The sequence below is a fragment of the Neophocaena asiaeorientalis genome, unplaced genomic scaffold (assembly GCF_003031525.2).
Source record: "Neophocaena asiaeorientalis asiaeorientalis breed wild unplaced genomic scaffold, Neophocaena_asiaeorientalis_V1.1 scaffold742, whole genome shotgun sequence".
Classification (NCBI taxonomy): domain Eukaryota; kingdom Metazoa; phylum Chordata; class Mammalia; order Artiodactyla; family Phocoenidae; genus Neophocaena; species Neophocaena asiaeorientalis.
Window position 1 is genome coordinate 428434 of NW_020173724.1, and position 22926 is coordinate 451359.

General features: G+C 39.0%; 1 protein-coding gene across 3 annotated transcripts in view; it reads left to right on the forward strand.

The window, feature by feature from the left end:
* PGBD2 (piggyBac transposable element derived 2) overlaps nucleotides 1-22926 on the forward strand; it is a 28673-nt gene that overhangs the window by 604 nt on the left and 5143 nt on the right. The window lies entirely within an intron of this gene.

A 22926-nucleotide genomic window follows, 5' to 3' on the forward strand; every position in this document is an offset into this window, starting at 1 on the left:
GCCAGGCCCCTGTGGGGGAGGGGCTACTCCGCGCGGGGCGCGCTGGGTGCAGGGCATTTCTGGCATTCATAGTTTCTGCCTGCTTCTGGGATCGCCGACGTTGCATAGGGTCTTTGTTTTCCCCTTTTCCCCACTTTTTGTTTGGTATTGAGATGGGTAGGAGAAGAAGGAGGAGGACTCCGTTTCACAAAGGCCATTCCTGAGCTGTGGTACAACTGGCTTAGCTTTGAGGCATTTACGTTTATAAAATGTCTTATTAAAAAAAATTTTCTTTAACGTAACTTAAAAATTTGAAAAAAGTTTTAAAACTAGTACAAAGAATTCCCACATTCTAATCACTTAGGTTCCCCAAATGTTAACATCTTATTTAACAGAACAATTAGCAAAACCAGGACACCTAACATCTACAGGCCTTATTCAGATTTTTTTTGCTCTTCTTGTCCATTTCCTTTTTGTGGTATAGGATCCAAGTCAGGATTTAGATGCATTTAGTTGTCGTGTCTCATTGGAAAAATTTATATTTTAAACAGTAGAAGCCCCCTTACCTCCAAGATCCTTCAGAGTGGCCCTTGGGACCACCAGATCTCAAATCAAAGAGGCTTTTCTTCTTGGATGCCAGGGCCAGTTGAGAACGTCCAGCTGAGCCTTCCGGCAGCTTTGGCATAGGTGGTCACCTCTGTCCCTTGACCCATCTGGCCCTTGGCTGCTCAGGCTCTCCTAGTTCTCCTCCTACCTCTCAAGTCAACCTCCTCCCTCAGATCTCTGCAGATGCCCTCCTTGGCCAGCTTCTCTTTCAGTGTGGGCTTCCTCCCTTGCATGATCTCTTGTGGCTTCAAGGATTCTTGTGGCTTTGAGCATTCCATAAATCCTCAGAAAACTCACTTGTTTATCACTTCAGCCCAGGCCATTTCTCGGTCTCAGACCCACAGGGATTGTGGCCTATCGCTACTTTTCTGGGTTATCTCAAAAGCATTTCCAGGGGCTTCCCTGGTGGCGCAGTGGTTGAGAGTCCGCCTGCCGATGCAGGGGACACGGGTTCGTGCCCCGGTCCGGGAAGATCCCACATACCGCCGAGCGGCTGGGCCCGTGAGCCATGGCTGCTGAGCCTTCGCGTCCAGAGCCTGTGCTCCGCAACAGGAGAAACCACAACAGTGAGAGGCCCGCGTACTGCCAAAAAAAAAAAAAAAAAAAGCATTTCCATCCCAATATGCGCAAAACACAGCTCCAAGTCACCCATTTCTAGTCCACTGTATCAATTGGGTCTCCACTGATAGACATTTCCTATGCAGAGTTTCAGAGAATCTTAGAGAATGCATTTTGGTTAGGGGCAATCAAATATTAAGAGTTCCTAGTACTTTTTTAAATAGCTGTCTTAAAGCCAGAAAGTGAAGATGAAGATGAAGGCCTGCTACAGGATGAGGAGGATGCCCTGCAGTATGGCCATTTGCTTAGCAGCACAAGTTGTTCAGTTCAGCAAGTATTTATTGGGTGCCTGTTGCATGCCAGGAGCTGTGTTGGCTTCTGGGGATACAGAGATGAATAAATTCTGCACCCGCCCTGCCATCAGAGGGCATGTGGTGGGGTCATGTGTTGTAATTGAGATGAAATCTGTGATAGAGGAAGCCTCAACTTGGAGAAGGAGGTTGCAGGACGTGAGTTGGCCTGAGCCTAGGTGGGAGAAGGCTGGGGACCCAGCTGTTAGGGGCCTTGACCTATTTCCAGGGCTCGTGGGATTGTGACCTCGGGAAGTTCTCCCTAGGCTATGAGGATGGGCTGGCATTGGGGGCTGTCACTGAATGTTGGTGAGTGGATAAGGGTCAGCCTGGGGTACAGCAGAGGAAAAGGGGATGAGATGAGCTGCTGAGAGTGGTGTGACTGTGAAATGGTAACACAGGTTATACTCTCTGACCCAAACCCAACCAGACATGGGGAAAAGTCAGAATGTTTGAATTTTATCAAAGTCACACTGAAGCACTCCTTAATCAAACATAGGATTTCTGTAGCAATATCTATCAATATCTATAGTAAGTAATAGAAATAGGTATTATAAAGAGCCTCAGATATTTTCAGGTTTTGCTGCCAGGCAGTTTGTTGCCCAAATTTTGAAATAATGTTCAGTTTTCACAACATTTTTGACTTTTGAGAATTGTAGGTGAAGGGTTGTGGATCTGAAAAGATAGCTACCACTTGTAGAGCCAGGCCTGTTGTGTGTGCTTCACAGGCATTGACTCTCATCCTCAACCCTACAAGGGTTGATACCATGCAGATCCCATTTTGTGGGTGAGGAGATGAGGGCATAGAGAAGGTAAGTGATTTGCCCACAGTCACACAGCTCACCCCTGTTGGCTCCATAGTCCACATTCTTACCAGACTGCATACGTGTGAATGGGAGGTTGGGGAGTTGCAGGACCAAAGTCTTTCTCCCATACCTCAGACACCTGGCATCTGCAACCAGCCTGTGTGAGTGCCAAGGAGGGTCGGAAGAGAAGGGAGGCAGGAGCCCTGTAGAGGTTGTGGTTACATACACAGATTCATTGAATGCCTGTGGGGACTCACTTCCTTGGTGCCTGGAGCTTGTGGTCTGGTTGGGCAGTGAGCTCTTCTCACAAGCTGTAGAGGAAGTTAAGTGCACTGTCAAGTGGACCAGAGGAGGACATGGGTGATCAGAGGCACTGGGTTGACAAGCTGGGATGCAGACTAGCTGGGCTTTGAGAAAATTTAGGTAAATGATTTTATGAGGATTCTATAAGGAGATTCTTCATGAGAGACACAGACTGTTGAGTCTGGAGATGACTGTATTCTAATTTTCTTCCTCTAACTGCAAAAGATATATGTGCTCTGGAGCACCAGAGATGAATGCCTTCTGCCTGCCACTTCCATGTCACTGCAGACAGTGGTCTTCTCAAAGGACATTGAATGGGTCAATTTGATCATATTTGCTCAGGTGTGTGGGAATGTCCCTGTGCCTTTGTGAGTGCATGTATAACTGTGCAAAATATGCATTCAAAAACATATAAGATATATAGGAACAGTTTAAAGAGTCAAGAAAGAACTTTGAACACTCCACTCAGTTTAAGAAATAGAACCTTGTCAAAATCTTAGCAATTCCCTGTATGTCTGCCCCAATTGCATCTTTTCTCTTCAGAGGTAGCTACTATTCTGAAGTTCCTCTTAATCATTTCCTTGCTTTTCTTTATAGTTTCACAATGTGTATGTGTCTCCAGATAATATTTTAGTTTTGTTTAACTTTTTGATCCTTATAAAATGAAACCATGTAGCAAGTTTTCTTTTTTTTTTTTTTTGCTTATTGTCTTTTATTTGAGATCCATTCAGTTGTGTGTGTGGCTAAAGTTCTTCACTCACTTTTTCTGTGGTATTGCACTGCATGCATTCTGTTGATGGCCGTTTGGGCTGTCTCTAGTTTCTGTTACTCTAAATAAACAGTGCTGCAGTGGACATTCTTGTCCTGGTCTCCCGGTGCACAGATGAAGTAGTTCTCAAACAGGGGTGAGGGAGGTGAGGTGAGATAGGGGTAAGGGAAGAAAGGGAAACACTTTTGGTTGTTATAACTGGGAGGTGGTGTGCTCCTTGTCTCTAGTGGGTAGAGGCCAGGCACACTGCTAAACATACTACAATGCACAGGACAGCCTTCCCATCTCCTCCTCTCCCACGCACCAAAGAATTGTCCGACTCCTAATGCGAGTGTCGAGGCTGAGAACCCCTGCTCTAGGGTAAATACCTGGGGTGGACTGCTCGGTGCGTGGGTTTGTGCATGTTCAACTTTAGTAGATACTAGCATATTGTTTACACTCCTTTCAGCAGTATGTGGCCTCTTGCATTACTCATTGTCCTTTTCAACACTTGATAATCTCTGCCTTGAAAATTTTTGCCAACTTGGTGTCTGTGAAATGATATCTGATTGTGGTTTTATTTCATTTCCTGAACAGTAATGAGATTGAGCATCTTTTCATGTCTGTCTTCTTTTTGTATTTCCTTTGAGAAGTGCCTCCTGATACCATTTTGCCCATTTTCCTGTTATTTGTGTTTTTCTTAATTGTGTCTGGGATTTCTTTATATATCATAGATTATTCTTACCTCTTAGATGCTAACCCCTTATATTTGTTGCAGATAACTTCTCCCATTTTTGAGTTTATTCTGATGGGCTGAAAAGTTCTTAATTTAAATGTAGTAGAATTTATCAATCATTTTCTTTATGGTTAAATGCTTTTTGCTGGTTGGTTGGTTTCCTGCCAGATCCCCAGGTGGGCAGGACTTGTTCTAGGACCACATTGGAGCAGTGCTGAAACCAAGTCTCAGTGCCACTTCAGGACCCACAGCTGGCACTAAGGTTGGCAGGCCTGCTGCCAGGGGCACAGATGGGTGTTGCTGGATCCCTGGGTGAGCAGGACTGGGAGCGGGGCTAGAGCCAGGTCACAGGGCTGCTTCAGGATCTGTAGTCTGGTCAAAGGATGGTAGGCCTGTTACTAGGGGTACAGATGCATGATTCCTCCTGGGTCCCTTGTCAGATGGTTACAGGACCGTGACCAGGCAGGTCTGGAGCTGAGTCTGTAAGGGAGTTGGGGCTGCTTTCAGTTTGCTGGCAGAACCATGTGAGCTTGCCACCAGGGTGTGGGCCTGCCTTTTTAGAGCAGCTATCCTTGGCCTTGGGGTTCACTGGGGTTTTGCAACCTCCTATCTGGATCCCAAGGCTTTCACAAAGGCACTTTTGTCTGTAGTTGCCTTCCAAATCATTGTTTGTTTAGGGAGATGCATTCCTATTCTACCACCTTGCTAATGTCATTCCCTGTCTCCGTTTAAGTAGGATAGGTCAAACATGTCAGTTCTGTTGTTCAAGTCTCAGTAATTTTGTCTGCTTGACCATCAGTTACTGGAAGAGGTGTGTTGAAATCTCTTACTGTTACAATAGATTTGTGAATTTCTATAATTCTATTACTTTTTACTGTATTTTGAAGTTATATTGTTAGATGCATGAAGTTTAAAATTATTATATCTTTCTGATGAGTCCCACCTTTTTTCCCTGTGAAGTTACCCTCATTTTCTCTGATAATGCTTGCTTTACATTTTGTTATTTTTAATTGTAAAAAACACATGAAATAAAATTTACCATCTTAGCCACTTTTAAGTGTACATTTCAGTAGTGTTAAGTATATTCACATTGTTGTGCAACTAATCTCCAGGACATTTTTAGCTAACAAAACTGAGACTATAGCCATTGAACATCAACTTCCCATTTTCCCCTCCACCCACTCCTGGTAACCACCATCCTACTTTCTGTTTCTATGAATTTAAATACTTTAGATACCTCATGTAAGTGGAATCATACAGTATTTGTCGTTTTGTGAGTGGTTTATTTCACTTAGCATAATGTTCTCGTTTCATCCACGTTGTAACATGTGATAAGATTTCCTTTTAAGGCTGAATAATGTTCTATTGTAGATCTACCTATTGTAGGTTCTATGTGTAGACCACATCTTCTTTATCCATTCATCTGTAGGTGGACATGGGAGTTGCTCTCACCTCTTGGCTATTGTGAATAGTGCTGCTATGAACCTGGGTGTCTCTTTGAGACCCTGCTTTCAATTCTTTTGGTTAAATGCTCAGAAGTGGTATTGCTGGATCATATGGTAGTTCTGTTTTTAATTTTTTGAGGTACCATCATACTGTTTTACATAGTGGCTGCACCATTTTATGTTCACATTAACAGTGCACAAGGGTTCCAATTTCTCCACATCCTTGCCACATTTGTTATTTTCTATTTTCTGTTTTTTTTTTTTTTTTTTTGGTAGTGGTCATCCTAATGGGTATGAGGTGATAAATCATTATGCTATTGGTTTGCATTTCCCTAGTGATTAGTGATGTTGAGCATCTTTTTGTGTGCTTATTGGCCATTTGTATATCTTTAGAGAAATGACTGTTCATGGTTTTTGTCCACTTTTTAGTTGGGTTACTTTTTTTGTTGTTACTAAGATATAGGAGTTCTTTATATATTCTAGATATTAACTCCTTGTAAGATGTAATTTGCAAATATTTTCTCCCATTCCATGTATTGCCTCTCTACTTTGTTGATTATATCCTTTGATGAAGTTTTAAGTTTGATGTAGTCCCATTTGTCTGTATTAGCTTTTGTTGTCTCTGCTTTTGGTGTCATATTCAAGAAATCATTGCCAAATCCAATGTCATGAATCTTTTCCCCTGTGTTTTTTTCTAAGCGTTTTATAATTTTACCTCTTACATTTAGGTCTTTGGTATGTTTTGAGTTAATTTTTGTATATGATAAAAGATAAGTGTTCAACTTTATCCTTGTGCATGATATCCAGTTTTTCCAACACCATTTGTTAGGGACTGTCCTTTCCCTACTGAGTGGTCTTAGCACCCTTACCTGGCTGTATACATGAAGGTTTATTTCTGGCACTCTATGCTGATTCATTGATCTATATGTCTGTCTTTAATGCCAGTACCATACTGTTTTGATTTCTGTAGCTTTGTAATATGTATTGAAATGAGGAAGTGTAAGTCTTCCAACTTTGTTCTTTTTCAAAATTGTTTTGGCCATTGGAGTTCCTTGATATAACATGTGAATTTTTAGGTGGCTTTTTCTATTTGTACCAAAAATGCCATTGGGATTTTGATAGAGATTGCATTGAATCTGTGTATTACTTTGGGTAGTATTGACATACTGTCAACATTAAGTCTTCCAGTCTATGGACCTGAGATGTCTTTACATTTTTTGGTGTTTTTTTAAAGTGTTTTCATTAATGATTTTTTGTCAGTTTACAACTCTTTCACCTTCTTGGTTAGGATCGTTCTTAAATATTTTATTCTTTTCAATGTTGTGGTAAATGGAATTGTTTACTTAATTTCCACTTCATATTGTTCATTGTTAGTGTATAGAAATGCAACTAAAATGAATAGATTTTAGTGTGTTACTTTTGATTCCTACAACTTTGCTGAATTTTTTATTATTTCTAACAGGTTCTTAAAAAATCTTTAGGGATTTCTACATATAAGATCATGTCATCCACAAACAGGTAATGCTATTTCTTCATTTCCAATTTGGATGCCTTTTATTTATTTATTTATTTTTCTTGCCGAAAGGTTCTGGCTAGGACTTATGGTGTTACATTGAGTAGAATGGCCAGAGTGGGCATTTATCTCGATCCTGTTGGTAGAGGAAAAGTTTTCAGCATTTCACTATTTCATATGATGTTAGTTGTGATATTTTTTCATATATGGCCTTTGTTATGTTGAGATGGTTTCCTTCTATTCCTAGTTTATTAAGTGTTTTTATCGTGAAACTGTTAAATCTTGTTAAATGCATTTTCTGCACCAATTAACATGAACATGTTTTATTTTACATGATTTTTACATGTTGAACTATTCTTGCGTTCCAGAAATCCTACTTTGTTGTGTATAATCCTTTCAATGTGCTTTTGAATTCAGTTTGCTAGTATTTTATTGAGGATTTTTGTTCATATTTATCAAGGCTGTTGGTCTTTAATTTTCTTCTAGTGTTTTTGTCCGGCTCTAGTATCAGGGTAAGGTTGGCTCAGCTATTATATTTTTCAGCTTTAGAATTTCTGTTTGGTTCTTTTTTATAGTTTCTATCTCTTTGTTGATATTCTCATTTTGTTCATGCATTTCCTGATTTTGTTTAGTTGTATATCTGTGTTTTCTTTTAGCTAATTGAATATCTTTAAGAAGTAGTTTTGAATTTTTCATTAAGAAATTCAGCAACCTGTTTTTCTTTTGGGTCCAGTCTGGAGTTTTATTTTGTTCCTTTGATTGGGCCATGTTTCCTTGTTTCTTTGTATACTTTGTGATCTGTTGCTGAGATTTGGCCATTTGACAAAGCAACTTCCTGTCCGGGTCTTAATGGACTGGCTTCATTTAGCAGAATACTTTCACCAATCAGCCCACCTGGAAGTTTGGGACCTCCCCATCCTTTTCTAGTGATGTATGTTCTCTGGACTTGTGTGTGTACTTTTTAACTGTCTCATTTTCTCTACACTGCTTGAAGTGTTAAATCTTGTTAAATGCATTTTCTGCATCAATTAACATGAACATGTTTTATTTTACATGATTTTTACATGTTGAACTATTCTTGCGTTCCAGAAATCCTACTTTGTTGTGTATAATCCTTTCAATGTGCTTTTGAATTCAGTTTGCTAGTATTTTATTGAGGATTTTTGTTCATATTTATCAAGGCTGTTGGTCTTTAATTTTCTTCTAGTGTTTTTGTCCGGCTCTAGTATCAGGGTAAGGTTGGCTCAGCTATTATATTTTTCAGCTTTAGAATTTCTGTTTGGTTCTTTTTTATAGTTTCTATCTCTTTGTTGATATTCTCATTTTGTTCATGCATTTCCTGATTTTGTTTAGTTGTATATCTGTGTTTTCTTTTAGCTAATTGAATATCTTTAAGAAGTAGTTTTGAATTTTTCATTAAGAAATTCAGCAACCTGTTTTTCTTTTGGGTCCAGTCTGGAGTTTTATTTTGTTCCTTTGATTGGGCCATGTTTCCTTGTTTCTTTGTATACTTTGTGATCTGTTGCTGAGATTTGGCCATTTGACAAAGCAACTTCCTGTCCGGGTCTTAATGGACTGGCTTCATTTAGCAGAATACTTTCACCAATCAGCCCACCTGGAAGTTTGGGACCTCCCCATCCTTTTCTAGTGATGTATGTTCTCTGGACTTGTGTGTGTACTTTTTAACTGTCTCATTTTCTCTACACTGCTTGTCCTTATTTCTTCTCAGGAGCTTGTAATTTCTCCCAGACATCTGCCTGCTGAACTGCAGAATCTCTGCAGGTACTGTGCTGTGGCACCTGCCTACATTTTCAGTGTCTTCCAAACTACGCCAACATGCCTGTCAGTGCTCCAAGTCTGGTGAGACAGAAATCTGTCCCTCAGGCAGGCCCCAGGCAAACCAGAACTAGGTTTTCTCTTAGTTGCACCTAACTATACTGAGATGGGGGAGAAGCATGTGTCTACAAAATGCCATGAACTTTTCCTACCCTTTTCAATGGAATCCCTTCTTGGTTTTCTATTGGCTTGGTTTTCCATTGGCCTCTGACCCCCGTTCCTGGGACAAGAGAACAAGAAAAAGCAGGGGAAAGAATCAAGAGACTGGTCTTACTTAGCAGGGTGGAAATTTTTATATGGTTATTAAGGAATAAGGTGAATTAAGCAAATATTGATAGGGGTGAAAGAAAGGTGAAACAGAAAAGGGAGAGTCACAGGACTTGTCTCAGCAGGGTGGAAATCTTTATTTAGATGGTTGTTAGGAAGTGGGATGAAGACCACCTAGAGGAGTGGGATAGGGAGGGTGGGAGGGAGGGAGACGCAAGAGGGAAGAGATACGGGGAAATATGTATATGTATAGCTGATTCACTTTGTTATAAAGCAGAAACTAACACACCATTGTAAAGCACTTATACTCCAATAAAGATGTTAATTTAAAAAAATAAAAAGAAGTGGGATGAATAAAATGGACATTGATGGGGTTAAAACAAAGGTTTTAATACAGCAATACCAAAGACTGGGTGTTAGCCAAAGGGATCTCCTGCTGGTCCCCCAGCATGTAGGGGTCCCAAACAAGTCTGCTCTATTTATCCCAGTTTGGAGAAGTAAAAAGCCAGAAGGCAGAGACTACATTGAGGAACCTCGCCAGCAGTCACTTGGGGCAGTGGTTAGGCAGATTAATCAAGTTGACAGTTGACAAAAGGGCCAGGGTACCTTGGCTCAACCCTTACTAAGGACCCAAAGCCTTTTGCACATGAGTGGGTAAAATGGTCAGGGGGTTGATACAGGAGTCCTACGAACTGTGGTACCAAGACCTATTGGTGAAGCCGTGACATAGGCTACAGTTAGATTTAGAGAGTATAAAAGTGTGGGTTGGGAATTCCCTGGCGGTCCAGTGGTTAGGACTTTGTGTTTTCCCTGCCAAGGGCCTGGGTTCAGTCCCTGGTCAGGGAACTACAATCCCCACAAGCCGCGTGGCACAGCCAAAAAAAAAAGTGTAAGAGTTAATGAGATTCTGAAAGTTGAAATGTTTAAACAAGCTTTATGTAAAGAAGTTGTGTCTTCTTTACCTGAATGTTTTATGGGAATCGATACTGTGTTTGGCTGGGGAACACTTCCCCTACCTAATATTGTAACACAAAACCTGTTGATGTGATCCTAATGGAGGCCACAGTGAGGGTTGATAGAATTAAGATTGAAGTTTGTAGAATTGTTGTTTGAACAGGCTCTATGTGAAGTGGTTGCGTCTCTTTTTTCTGATTGTATTATGGGGATGGACGTTGTATCTGGGGGATGTTTCCCCTACCTAATATTGTAAACAGAAGGCATGTAACTCTACCCTTTGAGCAATATTAATCGGACACGATAAATAGGAACCAGTAAGGAGTGTGGAATAGAAGTTGGATTGCTGGTAGGGACAAATTGTCTGTGTGATAGCCCGTGGAGCCTAGACTGTGGTTTATGACAAAAGCCTGTGAGTGCCTCCCAGCGATCACTACTGGGAATTTATACTAGACAGTTTCCATTTGAAGGGCATTTACTATCTTGCCATTTGACATTATTAATTGAAGCTACCCCTATGACTGAAGGACATAAAATTATCTTAAAACCTGAAATACTCAATGTGTAGGGTGATGTCAGAGAATCACTCTAATGGGGATGTCAGTGCCTGGAAGAATTTCATAATAAAATAGAAATGGTTTATACAGGATGTTGCTGCCTGGGGAGTGCAAGGAGATACTCACGAGTAGGGGGCTTCTTTTTCTCTAGGACTGTCTCTGTAACTGTGTGAGGAGTTGCTGGATTCTTTTGTCACTTGGACAGTGCCCTATAAAGAACTCTCAACTGACCAACAAAGAGTTGCTTCATTTGTGGATGGCATTTAGAAGGTGAATGGACAACATCCTATTTGGAAGGCCACCACTCTGAATTCTTCAAATCAGATTGGTGGGCTGACTTGCATGCTGTTATCCTAACAGTGATGGAAGAATTGAACGATGGTATAAGCACCTATGTTTGGGTTTTTATTGATTCATGGATGCTGGCCAATAGACTGGCCATATGGTCAGGTAGGAGGGCAATGGAAACCTGGCCCATTAAAGGGATGCCCTTGTAGGGCACAGGCTTGTGGAAATTTGAGGCGTGCATTAAAGTAGAACATGTCAGTGCCCATCAGAAGAACTCTTTTCCAGGTTTAGTAGGTGATTGGAATCAGCAAGCAGATACTCCTGTGTGCTCCCTTGAGATGGCCACCTGGGTTCGTGACATGTACGGACATAGGGGTCACTGCAGCAAAGTAAAGATGGGTTGAATTTCCTCATAGTCTTCTTGTACTCTCATGCACAAAATGCCAGTAAGAGAAGTTCTCTCTGTCAGAGATTGCACATGGCTATATGGCAGATTCCCTGGTGGGAAGGCTCTGATCATGGTTGGCATGTGAGACAATGCTGGTAGCCATGGGGGGCTACAAATGGGTCCTGACACTGGGAATAGACACTGACTCTGGACAGGGCTATGCCTGCCTAATGGTAGATGAAAATGCTCAGAATACTGTGAAAGAACTGGAACAGAAGATACTACACCAATTTGGGTTGCTGACTATCATTTCTTTAGACCAAGGAACACATTTTACAGTCTGTAATGTCCAACAATGGGCAGAGAAATATTCTCCTCTGAGTACTAGTTTGATAGAGGATTGGAATGGACATTTGAAGCATTGGTTGTCTAAAATGGAGGAAAATAAAGGCATGAAGGCTGGCTTTACACACCTTCATGAGTGTCTACTCATACTAAATGGGGGGGGGAGCTAGAAGAGTGTCCCCACTGGATAGATTCCTCTATTTTTCTGGTGGATCTAGGGAAGTAGGGGTGACAAAGGATGCTGATATGACTTACCTTCTTGCCAAAGGAGGAGGACGTTGGTATAATAGCTATAGTTTTTTTTTTCTCTCTCTTTTTTTTCTTTTTCTTCCTCACATCACCTCAACAAAATGTTCGTTTTTCCTACGTGATGGCAGTGGTCATGTGACCAGGGCTGCAAATACAAGTTGATTGATTCCTAAGCAAGAAACTATAACTATATTTTTAAACCTTATGTCAGAATTCCTAAGGGCCTGATGGGGCAGAATGTGCCTTCATCCCATCTGACAAGACTGAATGCAGCTATATTGCTTGGTGGTAAAGATAGCCCACTAGTTCTGTACCTACATAACCTCACCCTCTCTAAATGGGAGTGGACTGAGGGAAGGCACTTGCTAGGCTAATATTGCTTTCTGCAACCTAGACCAGCACAATGGTTGAATCTAATGAACCTTCCAAAAATGGAAGAGTTTGAGTATAAATGAAGAGAAGGAGGAATAGTAGCTAAGGGTAAGTAGTGAATAAATGTGTTATGTAAAAAGGTAAATTCAGTATTACATTAGTACCTCAAAAGAGCTCAGAGTAAGAGATGACATTGTTTCTTAGCTCAATTATATCAGATGTCTGAAAGAGTGAAGCCATATGTTTGCTGAAACCACTCCTGCTTTTGGAGCCTGATATGATCGAATGAAAGACTGCAAACCGGAGTGGCCTAACCCTGGGAAACATCCTCATACAACAAAATGATGAACTGGAATGATTATTAATGATTGCATGGGGTTCTAGTAATGTGTCAGTATCTTTTGACTTGGGTATCATTTTGCTGAAAGGGGTCTGTGGCCAGAGCCCATGGGGTAGGCTATGAGATAATAGAAAATATATATAGATCTCTGCCCCAGTTCCTGGAACAGAGCTCCTGAAATCCTTGTAATTTCCTACGTGATAAGAGCACTAGGAGCATCTTTTGTCCTAATATTTGGTTTTTGACCTGGGTTCCTGGCACAGGGCTCCTGAAACCCTTGTAATTTCCTGCGTGATAGGAGTGTCCTTTGTTCTAATGAGGTGACTCTGGTTGGGTGCCTGGATGGCTCCTGGATGAGGGCTGGTTACCAGAAAGACCAAGCCATGATTGGAAGCTTGGAATTTCCAGCCCCACCCACTCCCCATTCTCTTGAGAAGGGAGAGAGCTGAAAACGGGATTAAAACGGGATTAATGATAAATCATGCCTATATGATGAAGCCTCCATAAAAATCCCCAAAGTATGGGATTCAGAGAGCTTCCGGATTGGTGAACACATGGAGGTGCTGCGAGAGTGGCATGCCTGAAGAGGGCATGGAAGCTCTGCACCCTTTCCCCATACCTTGGCCTGTGCATCTCTTCATCTGGCTGTTCATCTATATCCTTCATCGTATCCTTTAATAAACTGGTAAACATAAAGCATTTCCCTGAATTCTGTGAGCCGCTCTAGCAAATTCATTGAACCCAAGGAAGGGATCATGGGAACCCCTGATTTGTAGCCAAGTCAGACAGAAATTTTGGGTAACCTGGGGACCTACTACTTGTAATTGGCATCTGATGTGGGGAGCAGTTTTGTGGTACTGAGCCCTTAACCTGTGGGATCTGACACTGTCTCCAGGTAGATGGTGTCAGAATTGTTGGACAGCCAGCTGGTGTTGCAGAGAGTTACTTGTATGGACCCCCCCACCCCGAATTTGGTCACTAGAAGTGTCAGAAGTGAAACGTTCTGTGCAAGTGGTAAAGAAGACCCACAGGAGAGAAACAAAGGAGGGAAGGACTGGGTTTTTCCTACCCAGGAGGAGGAAAACTGGGTTTTTCCAATTTAGTAGTGTTCTCATAAAGGTATTCTGGCCCATATATTGATGTTAACTTGCATTTCTGTGGGGAATGAGGACCTAGAACTTCCTAGTCCTTCATCTGTTGATATCACCTCCCCCATTATCTGCCTTTTGATTAGATAGTTTAATCTATTTACTTTAAAAATAATTACTGAAAAGGGGAGACTTATTTTGTCACATTGCTATTTGTTTTGTGTCTATCTATCTTATAGCTCTTTTGTCTCTCATTTTCCTCCATTACTGCCTACCTTTTCTGTGTTTAGTTGATATTTTGCAGTGACATGTTTTGATTTCCTTTTAATCTCCTTTCATGCATATTCTTTAGATTTTTTTTTTGCAGTTACCATGGGATTATATAGAATATCCTAATGTAACTAATTTCACTTGATAGCAGCTTTGCTTCAGTTGCATACATAAACTCCTCTCTTACAAAGTTCTTCCCCCCTTATATTACTGATGTCAAAAATTACATCTTTAATTTATAATTGTTTTTTATGCATTCATCTTTTAAATTCTGTAGAAAATAAGAAGTGGAGTTACAAACTAAAGTGACAACAATGTTGTTTTTTTTTAAAATATGGGTTTATATATTTACCCTTACTGGTAACTTTATCTTTTCTCAAGTATGACTGAGTTACTGTCCAGCATCCTTTCCTTTCAACATTAAGGACTCTCTTTAGCATTTCTGGTATTGTGGGTCTAGTGGTAATGAATTCCTTCAACTTTTGTTTGTCTGGGAATATCTTAATTTCTCCCTCATTTTTGAAGGACAGTATTGCTGAATATAGAAATCGTGGTTCGCAATTTTTTTTCTCTTAGCACTTTAAATATATCATCTTACTACCTTTTGGTCTCTAAGGTTTCTGATGAGAAATTGACTGATGATCTTATTGCAGATCCTTTATACTATGAATTGCTCTTCTCTTCCTGATTTCAAGATTCTTGCTTTGGCTTTGGCCAATTTGATTATGATGTGTGTTGGTGTAGGTCTCTTTAGTTTATCCTACTTCAGGGTTTATAGATCTGTGTCTTCCCTCAAGTTTGGGAAACTTATGGCTATTGTTTTTTCAAGTAATGTCTGTGCCCTTTTCTTTCTCTTTTCCTTTTGAGATTCTCAAAATGTGTATATCGACTGACTTGGTGGTGACCCACAAGTCTCTTAGGCTCTGTTCACTTTTCTTCATATATATATTTTTTTCTGTTTGTAAGAGTTGCTATTTTTAATAGTCCTGTGTTCAGTCCATTTTTTCTCCCTTCACAACCCTGGTGTTGAACTCCTCTAGTGAATTTTTCATTTCAGCTTTGTTTATATATTGTTTGCCTGATTTCCTTTAGTTCTTTGTCCATGTTTTCCATTTACTTGCAGCATATTTAAGATGATTATTTTAAAGTCTTTGTCTAGTAAGTCTGATATCTAGGTTTCCTCAGAGTTGGTTCTGTCAGCTTTAAATGAGCCACATTTTCTTGTTTCTTTATGTGCCCTGTGATTTTTTTTGCTAAAAATTGAATGTTTTTCTATTATTATGTGGTAACTCTGGAAATTAGACTCCTTGCCTTCCCCAGGGTTTGCTTTTTTAAATTTTTTGAAGGCCATTGTAGTTCATTTGTTTTGGGACTTTTCCAAACTATTTCTGCAAAGACTGTATATTGTCATGTGTGATCACTGAAGACTTTGTTCCTGTAGCTTGTGTTCAGCTAATCTTTTGACAGAGAATTCCATGAATCTCAGGAGCTGAAACAAACAAAAAAACACTGAAAAAAACCCCCAAAAGACCATCTACCTCTCCCTGTCTTTACATATTTGCTCTTTGCTGGGACACTCCTTCATCGCTTAGTTAGGATACTCTTAACCTTGGGATTAGCCCGAGGTAAAAATTTAAGGTCTCAGGAGGTTTCTGAGCGTGTGTCTTGGTCTTGCATGTGGCTTTCTTAAATTCCTCCATATTCGTGGAAGCTTTTGAATGTCCTGTATTCCAAATGGCCTTAAACGGTCTGTTATGTATCTTTACCCACAGTCTGTTGCTCCAGACGTCTGTGGATTTGTTTTCTGCCTCACAGCTTTTTCTGCCACACCAGTGTTTTAGGTATCCTTAAGACACGTTAGAGCAGAAATACACAATAATTTGCAATCAGGTTTGCTCTTTCTCCCTTTAGTTTGAGGGGAAAACTGGGAATTGGGCTTCTGGCTACTCAAGACTAAGATTGCTGCAGCACTGGAAAGGGGGTAGGTCAAGGGTGAGTAAGAACTCAACAAAACGTTCCTATTGTTTTGAAGTTGGCTTTTTAATTTTTTTTCAGTTGTATTGAGATATAATTGACATACAACACTGTATAAGTTTAAACTGTACCACATAATGACTTGTCATACATATATTGTAAATTGCTATAGTAAGTTAACGTCCATCTCATATAGTTATGAAGAATAAATTTTTTTTCCTTGTGATGACAAGTTTTAGGATTTAATCTCTTAGCAACTTCCAAAGATACTATACAGCAGTGTTAACTATGGTCATCATGTACATATTTCCCCAGTTATAAACTGAGACTTCCTCATTTATTTTATACCTGGACACTTGACCTTTTCACCACCATCAACCCACCAGTTCCCTCTTCTTCAACCCACCACCTCTGGTGACCACAAATCTGATTCTTTTTATATGAGTTCATTTGTTTGTTTTTTTAGATTCTACATATAAGTGGGATCATACGATATTTGTCTTTTTCTGTCTAACCTATTTCACTTAGCATAATGCCCTCAAGTGCATCCATGCTGTCACAAATGATAGGATTTCCTTCTTTTTTATGGCTGAATAACAGTCCATTATATATATGTACCACATTTTCTTCAGTGGACACATCTTGGCTATTGTAAATAATGTTTCAGTGAATGTGGGGATGCAGGTATTTCTTCAAATAGTGACTTCATTTCCTTTGGATGTATACCCAGAAGTGGAATCGCTGGACTGTATGGTAGCTTTATTTTTACTTTTTTGAGGAACCTCCATACTGTTTTCTGTAGTGGCTGCTCCAGTTTGCATTCCCACCAGTAGTGCACAAGGGTTCCCTTTTTTCCACATGCTTGATGTGTCTTTTTGACGGCAACCGTTCTAACAGGAGTGAGGTGATATCTTAACAGTGGTTTTGATTTGCATTTCCTTGACAGTTAGTGATTTTTTAAAAATAAATTTATTTATTTATTTACTTTTGGCTGCGTTGGGTCTTCATTGCAGTGCACGGGCTTCTCATTGCAGTGGCTTCTCGTTGCAGAGCACGGGCTCTAGGTGCACAGGCTTCAGTAGTTGTGGCATGCAGGCTCAGTAGTTGTGGCTTGCGGGCTCTAGAGTGCAGGCTCAGTAGTTGTGGCGTGCAGGGCTTAGTTGCTCCACGGCATGTGGGATCTTCCCGGACCAGGGCTCGAACCTGTGTCCCCTGCATTGGCAGCCGGATTCTTAACCACTGTGCCACCAGGGAAGTCTGACGATTAGTGATGTTGAGCATCTTTTCATGTACCTGTTGGCCGTTCAGTATTTTCTTTGGAAAAATATCTAATTTCCTCCACGTAGCACCCCAGGACTGGGGCACCTAATCTGTGGCTTGAATTGCTCACTTCCCAGGGCAGGTGTCTGTCCTTATAATCTTCTATTTCCTCTGAGTCCCCTTCCAGGAACACCAGGTCCTGACCCCATCTTTTCTTCCCTTCATACCTGATCACGTGTATATCTTTCCTACATCCTTGTTTGTACAACAGTCCTTCTGCCAGTTTCCACTTAGTTTTCAGTGAAAATTGTTTATGTGTAGATATATTTTTGATTTGTTTGTGGCGGGCAGTGAGCTTCATGTCCTCTCATGTTGCCATCTTGATCCCTTTGATTACTATAGCCTTATAATATAGTTTGAAATGAGGAAGTGTAATGCCTCCTGCTTTGTTCTTTTTAGGATTGCTTTGACTATATGAGGTCTTTTGTGGTTCCATACAAATTTTAGGATTGTTTTTTCTACTTCTATAAAAAATGCCATTAAATCTTGATAGGGATTGCATTGGATCTGTAGATGGCGTTGGGTAGTACAGACATTGTAATATTAATTCTTCCAATCCATAATCGTGGGATATTTTTGTCTTCAGTTTCTTTCATCAATGATTTGTAGTTTCCAGTGTAGGGATTTTTTTTTTTTTACTTTGGTTACATTTATTCCTATATATTTTATTGTTTAATGCTACTGTAGTGGGGTAATATTCTTCAATTCCCTTTTTTAAAAAATATTTATTTTTTGGCTATACTAGGTCTTAGTTGTGGCATGCGGGGTCTTTAGTTGCAGCATGCAGAATCTTTAGTTTTGGCATACAGGATCCTTAGTTGCGGCATGAGAGCTCTTAGTTGCAGCATATGGAATCTAGTTCCTGACTAGGGACCCAACCTGGGCCTCCTGCATTGGGAGTGTGGAGTGTTAGCCTCTGAACCACCAGGGAAGTCCCATTCTCCAATTCTTAAGAGAATTCAGTTTTAAAGTATAGTAATGCTACTGATTTTTTTTTTTTTTTTTTTTTTTTTTTTTTTTATTTTATATCCTGCAACTTTACTGAATTCATTAATTAGATCTAACGGGTTTTTTGTGAAGTGTTTAGGGTTTTCTGTATGTAAAATCATGTCATCTGTAAATAGAGACAGTTTTTCTTCTTCCTTTCCAATTCTGATGCCTTTTATTTCATTTTCTTAATTTATTGCTCTGGTAGGACTTCTAGTACTGTGTTGAATAGGAGTGGTGAGAGTAGGTATCCTTGTCTTGTTCCTGATCTTAGAGGACAAGCTTTCAGTCTTTCACCACTGAATATGATGTTAGCTGTGTGCTTGTCATCTGTGACTTCTGTTATGTTGAGGTATGTTCCTTCTATACCTAAGTTGTTGAGAGTTTTATCTTGAAAGGATATGGTGTTTTGTCAAGTGCTTTACTGTATCTATTGAGATGTTCCTATGATTTTTATCTTTCATTCTATTGATGTTGTGTATCACGTTGATTTGCATATGTTTTATCAATACCACCCGTGCATCCCAGGGATGACTCCCACTTAATCATGGTGTATGATTTTTTTTTAACATCTTTATTGGAGTATAATTGCTTTACACTGGTGTGTTAGTATCTGCTGTACAACAAAGTGAATCAGCTATATGTATACATTTATCCCCATATCCCCTCCCTCTTGCATCTCCCTCCCACCCTCCCTATGCCATCCCACTAGGTGGTCACAAAGCACTGAGCTGATCTCCCTGTGCTGTGCTGCTGCTTCCCACTAGCTATCTATTTTACATTTGGTAGTGTATATATGTCAATGCTACTCTCTCACTTTGTCCCAGCTTACCCTTTCCCCTCCCCATGTCCTCAAGTCCATGCTCTATGTCTGCATCTTTATTCCTGTCCTGCCCCTAAGTTCATGAGAAACATTTTTTTTTTTTTAGATTCCATATATATGTGTTAGCATACGGTATTTGTTTTTCTCTTTCTGACTTATTTCACTCTCTGTGAGAGACTCTGGGTCCATCCACCTCACTACAAATAATTCAGTTTTGTTTCTTTTTTTATGGCTGAGTAATATTGAATTGTATGTATGTGCCACATCTTGTTTATCCATTCATCTGTTGGTGGACACTTAGGTTGCTTCCATGTCCTGCCTATTGTAAATAGTGCTGCAATGAACATTGTGGTACATGTCTCTTTTTGAATTATGGTTTTCTCAGGGTATATGCTCTGTAGTGGGATTGCTGTAGTATAGGAATGCAAGAGATTTCTGTGCCTTAATTTTGTACTTTGCTACTTTACCAAATTCATTGATTAGCTCTAGTAGTTTTCTGGTATTGTCTTTAGGATTTTCTATGTATAGTATCGTGTCATCTGCACACAGTGACAGTTTTGCTGCTTCTTTTCTGATTTGGATTCCTTTTATTTCTTTTTCTTCTCTGATTGCTGTGGCTAAAACTTCCAATACTATGTTGAATAATAATGGTGAGAGTGGGCACCCTTGTGTTGTTCCTGATCTTAGATGAAATGGCTTCTGTTTTTCACCATTGAGAATGATGTTGGCTGTGGGTTTTCATATATGGCCTGTATTACGTTGAGGCAGGTTCCCTCTAGTCGACTTTCTGGAGAGTTTTTATCATAAATGGCTGTTGAGTTTTGTTGAAAGCTTTTTCTGCATCTATTGAGATCATCGTATGGTTTTTATCCTTCAGTTTGTTAATATGGCATATCACATTGATTGATTTGCATATATTGAAGAATCCTTGCATTCCTGTGATAAACCCCATTTGATCATTTAATGTACTGTTGAATTTGGTGTGATAGTATATTATTTAGAATTTTTGCATCTGTTTTCATCAAGGATATTTGTCTGTAGTTTTCCTTCCTTGTAATGTCCTTATTCTGGCTGTGGTATCATGGTAATACTGACCTTGTAAATGAGTTTAGGGGTGTTCCCTTCTCTTTGATATTTTGGAAGAGTTTGGGAAGAATTGGCATTAATTCTTTAAATGTTTGGTAAAATTCACCTTGAATCCATCTGGTCCTGGGCTTTTCTTTGCTGGGAAGTTTTGGGTACTGATTCAGTCTCCTTACTAGTAACTGGTTCGTTCACTTTTTCTCTTTTTTCTTGATTCAGTCTTGGTATATTTTTTGTTTCTAAGAATTATCCATTTCTTCTACATTGTCCAGTGTGTTGGCAGATAAATGTTCCTACTACCCTCTGATCCTTTGTATTTTTTTTTAACTTTTTATTTTGTACTGGAGTATAGCTGATTAACAATGTGATCATTTCAGGTGCACAGATCCTGAAATGATCCTGTATTTCTGTGGTATCAGTTGTAATGTCTCCTCTTTGATTTATAATTTATAATGATTTATAATTTATATGATTTATAATTTATAATTTTGTTGGTTTTTTTTTTTCTTGGATAGTTTAGCTAAAGGTTTGTCAATTTTGTTTGTCTTTTCAAAGAACAAACTCTTAGTTTTGTTAATCTTTTCTCATTTTTTTCTTCTCATTTTTTTCTTTTCTCATTTTTTTCTTCTCTCCTTTAGTTATTTCTGCTCTAATCTTTATTGTTTCCTTCCTTCTGCTAACTTTAAGCTTAGTTTGTTCTTTTTTCTAGTTCCTTGAGGTGTAAAGTTGGGTTATTTATTAGAGATAGTTGTCTTTTCGTTCTGTATGTGTTTATGGCTATAAATTTCCCTCTTAGAACTGCTTTTGCTAACATCCCCTGTTTTCGTATATTGTGTTTCCAATTTTGTTTGTTTTAAGATACTTTTTAGTTTCCTTTTAATTCTTATTTGCTACATTGGTTGTTCAGGAGAATTATTTTTATGCATTCTTGAGTTTTCAGTTTTCCTCCTGTTACTGATTTCTAGCTTCATACCACTGTGTTCAGGAAAGATACTTAGTACGATTTTGGTCTTGTTGAATTTGCTAAGACTTTTTTTGTGGCCTAACATTTAACATCCCAGTAAATGTTCTATGTGTGCTTAAGAAGAATGTATATTTTTCTATTGTTGAATAGAATGTTCTGTATATGTCTTTTATGTGCGTTTGGTCTATAGTGGCATTCAAGTCTGATGTTTCCTTATTGATTCTTTGTCTGAATGATCTACCATTGTTGAGAGTGGGATATTAAAGTCCCCCACTCTTATCTTATTGCCATTTATTTCTCCTTTTTGTTCTCTTAGTATTTGGTTTATATATTTAGGTGCTCAAATATTTAGTGCTTAAATATTTACAATTGTTATATCTTTTGATGGATTGTTGTTTTCCATTATGTAATTATCTTATTTTCTTGTTTCCATTTTAGTAAAGTTAATTTCGACAGACATAAGTATAGCTACCCCTGCTTTCTTTTTTTTTTTTTTTGGTTACTATTTGCTTGAAATATCTTTTTCCATCCTTTTACACTCAGCCTATATGTATATTTAAAGGTCAAGTGAGTATCTTGTCAGTAGCATATCATTGGATCTTACTTTTTTATCCATTAAGCCATTCCGTGGCTTTTGGTTAGATAATTTAATGAATTTACATTTAAAGTAATTATTGATGGGTAAGGACTAACTGTTTTCATTTTGTTCATCGTTTTCTGTTTTATAAATCCTTTGTTTCTTCTATTCCTGTTGTGTTCTTTTATGATTTGATGAATTATTATATCATTATGCCTTGACTTCTTTATCATATTCTTTTGTGTAACTACAATAAGTTTTTCTTTTGTGTTTGTCATGAGGTTTACATAAAATAATCTTGAAATGATAGCACCCTATTTTAAACTGGTAACACCTTAACTTCTGTAACATTTCTAAACTTTACTCTTTTACTTCTCCTCCCCCTCACATTTTAGATTATTGATGCTACAGTTTACATATTTCTTATAGTATGTATCTAATAACAGGTTATTGTAGTTATAGTTGTTTTAGAATGTTATTTTTTCCTTTGTTTTTAAATTGGGGTATAGTTGTTTTACAATGTTGTGTTAGTTTCTACTGTACAGTAAAACGAAGTAGAGTTCCCTGTGCTATACAGCAGGTTCTTATTAGTTATCTACTTTATACATATTAGTGTATATATGTCGATCCCAATCTCCCAGTTCATCCCATGCCTCCACTCCCCTCCCCCTGCTTTCTCCCCTTGGTGTCCTTACATTTGTTCTCTACATCTGTGTCTCTATTTCTGCCTTGCAAACCGGTTCATCGGTACCATTTTTCTAGAATCTACATATATGCATTAACTTTTAAATCTAGAGTTGTTAGTGAATTATACACCCCTATTACCTGACTGACTTTATAGTTACCATTACCAATGAGTTTTATACTCTCTTCATATGATTTTATGATATAATTAGTGCCCTTTTACTTCTACTTGAAGAATTCCTTTTAGCATTTATTTTAAAGCAGGTCTTGTGGTATGAACACCCTCTGCTTTTGTTTGCTTGTGAAAGTCTTTATGTCTTCTTCAGTTTTGAAGGACAGCTTGCTGGGAATAACATTCTTAGTTGATATTTTTTTCTTTCTACATTTTCAATATATCATCCCATTCTCTCCTGGTCTGAAAAGTTTCTGTTGAAAAATCTGCTACTAGTCTTATAGGGATTCCCCTGTATGTAATTTCTCTTTTTCTTGCTGCTTTCCAAATTCTTTCTTTGTCTT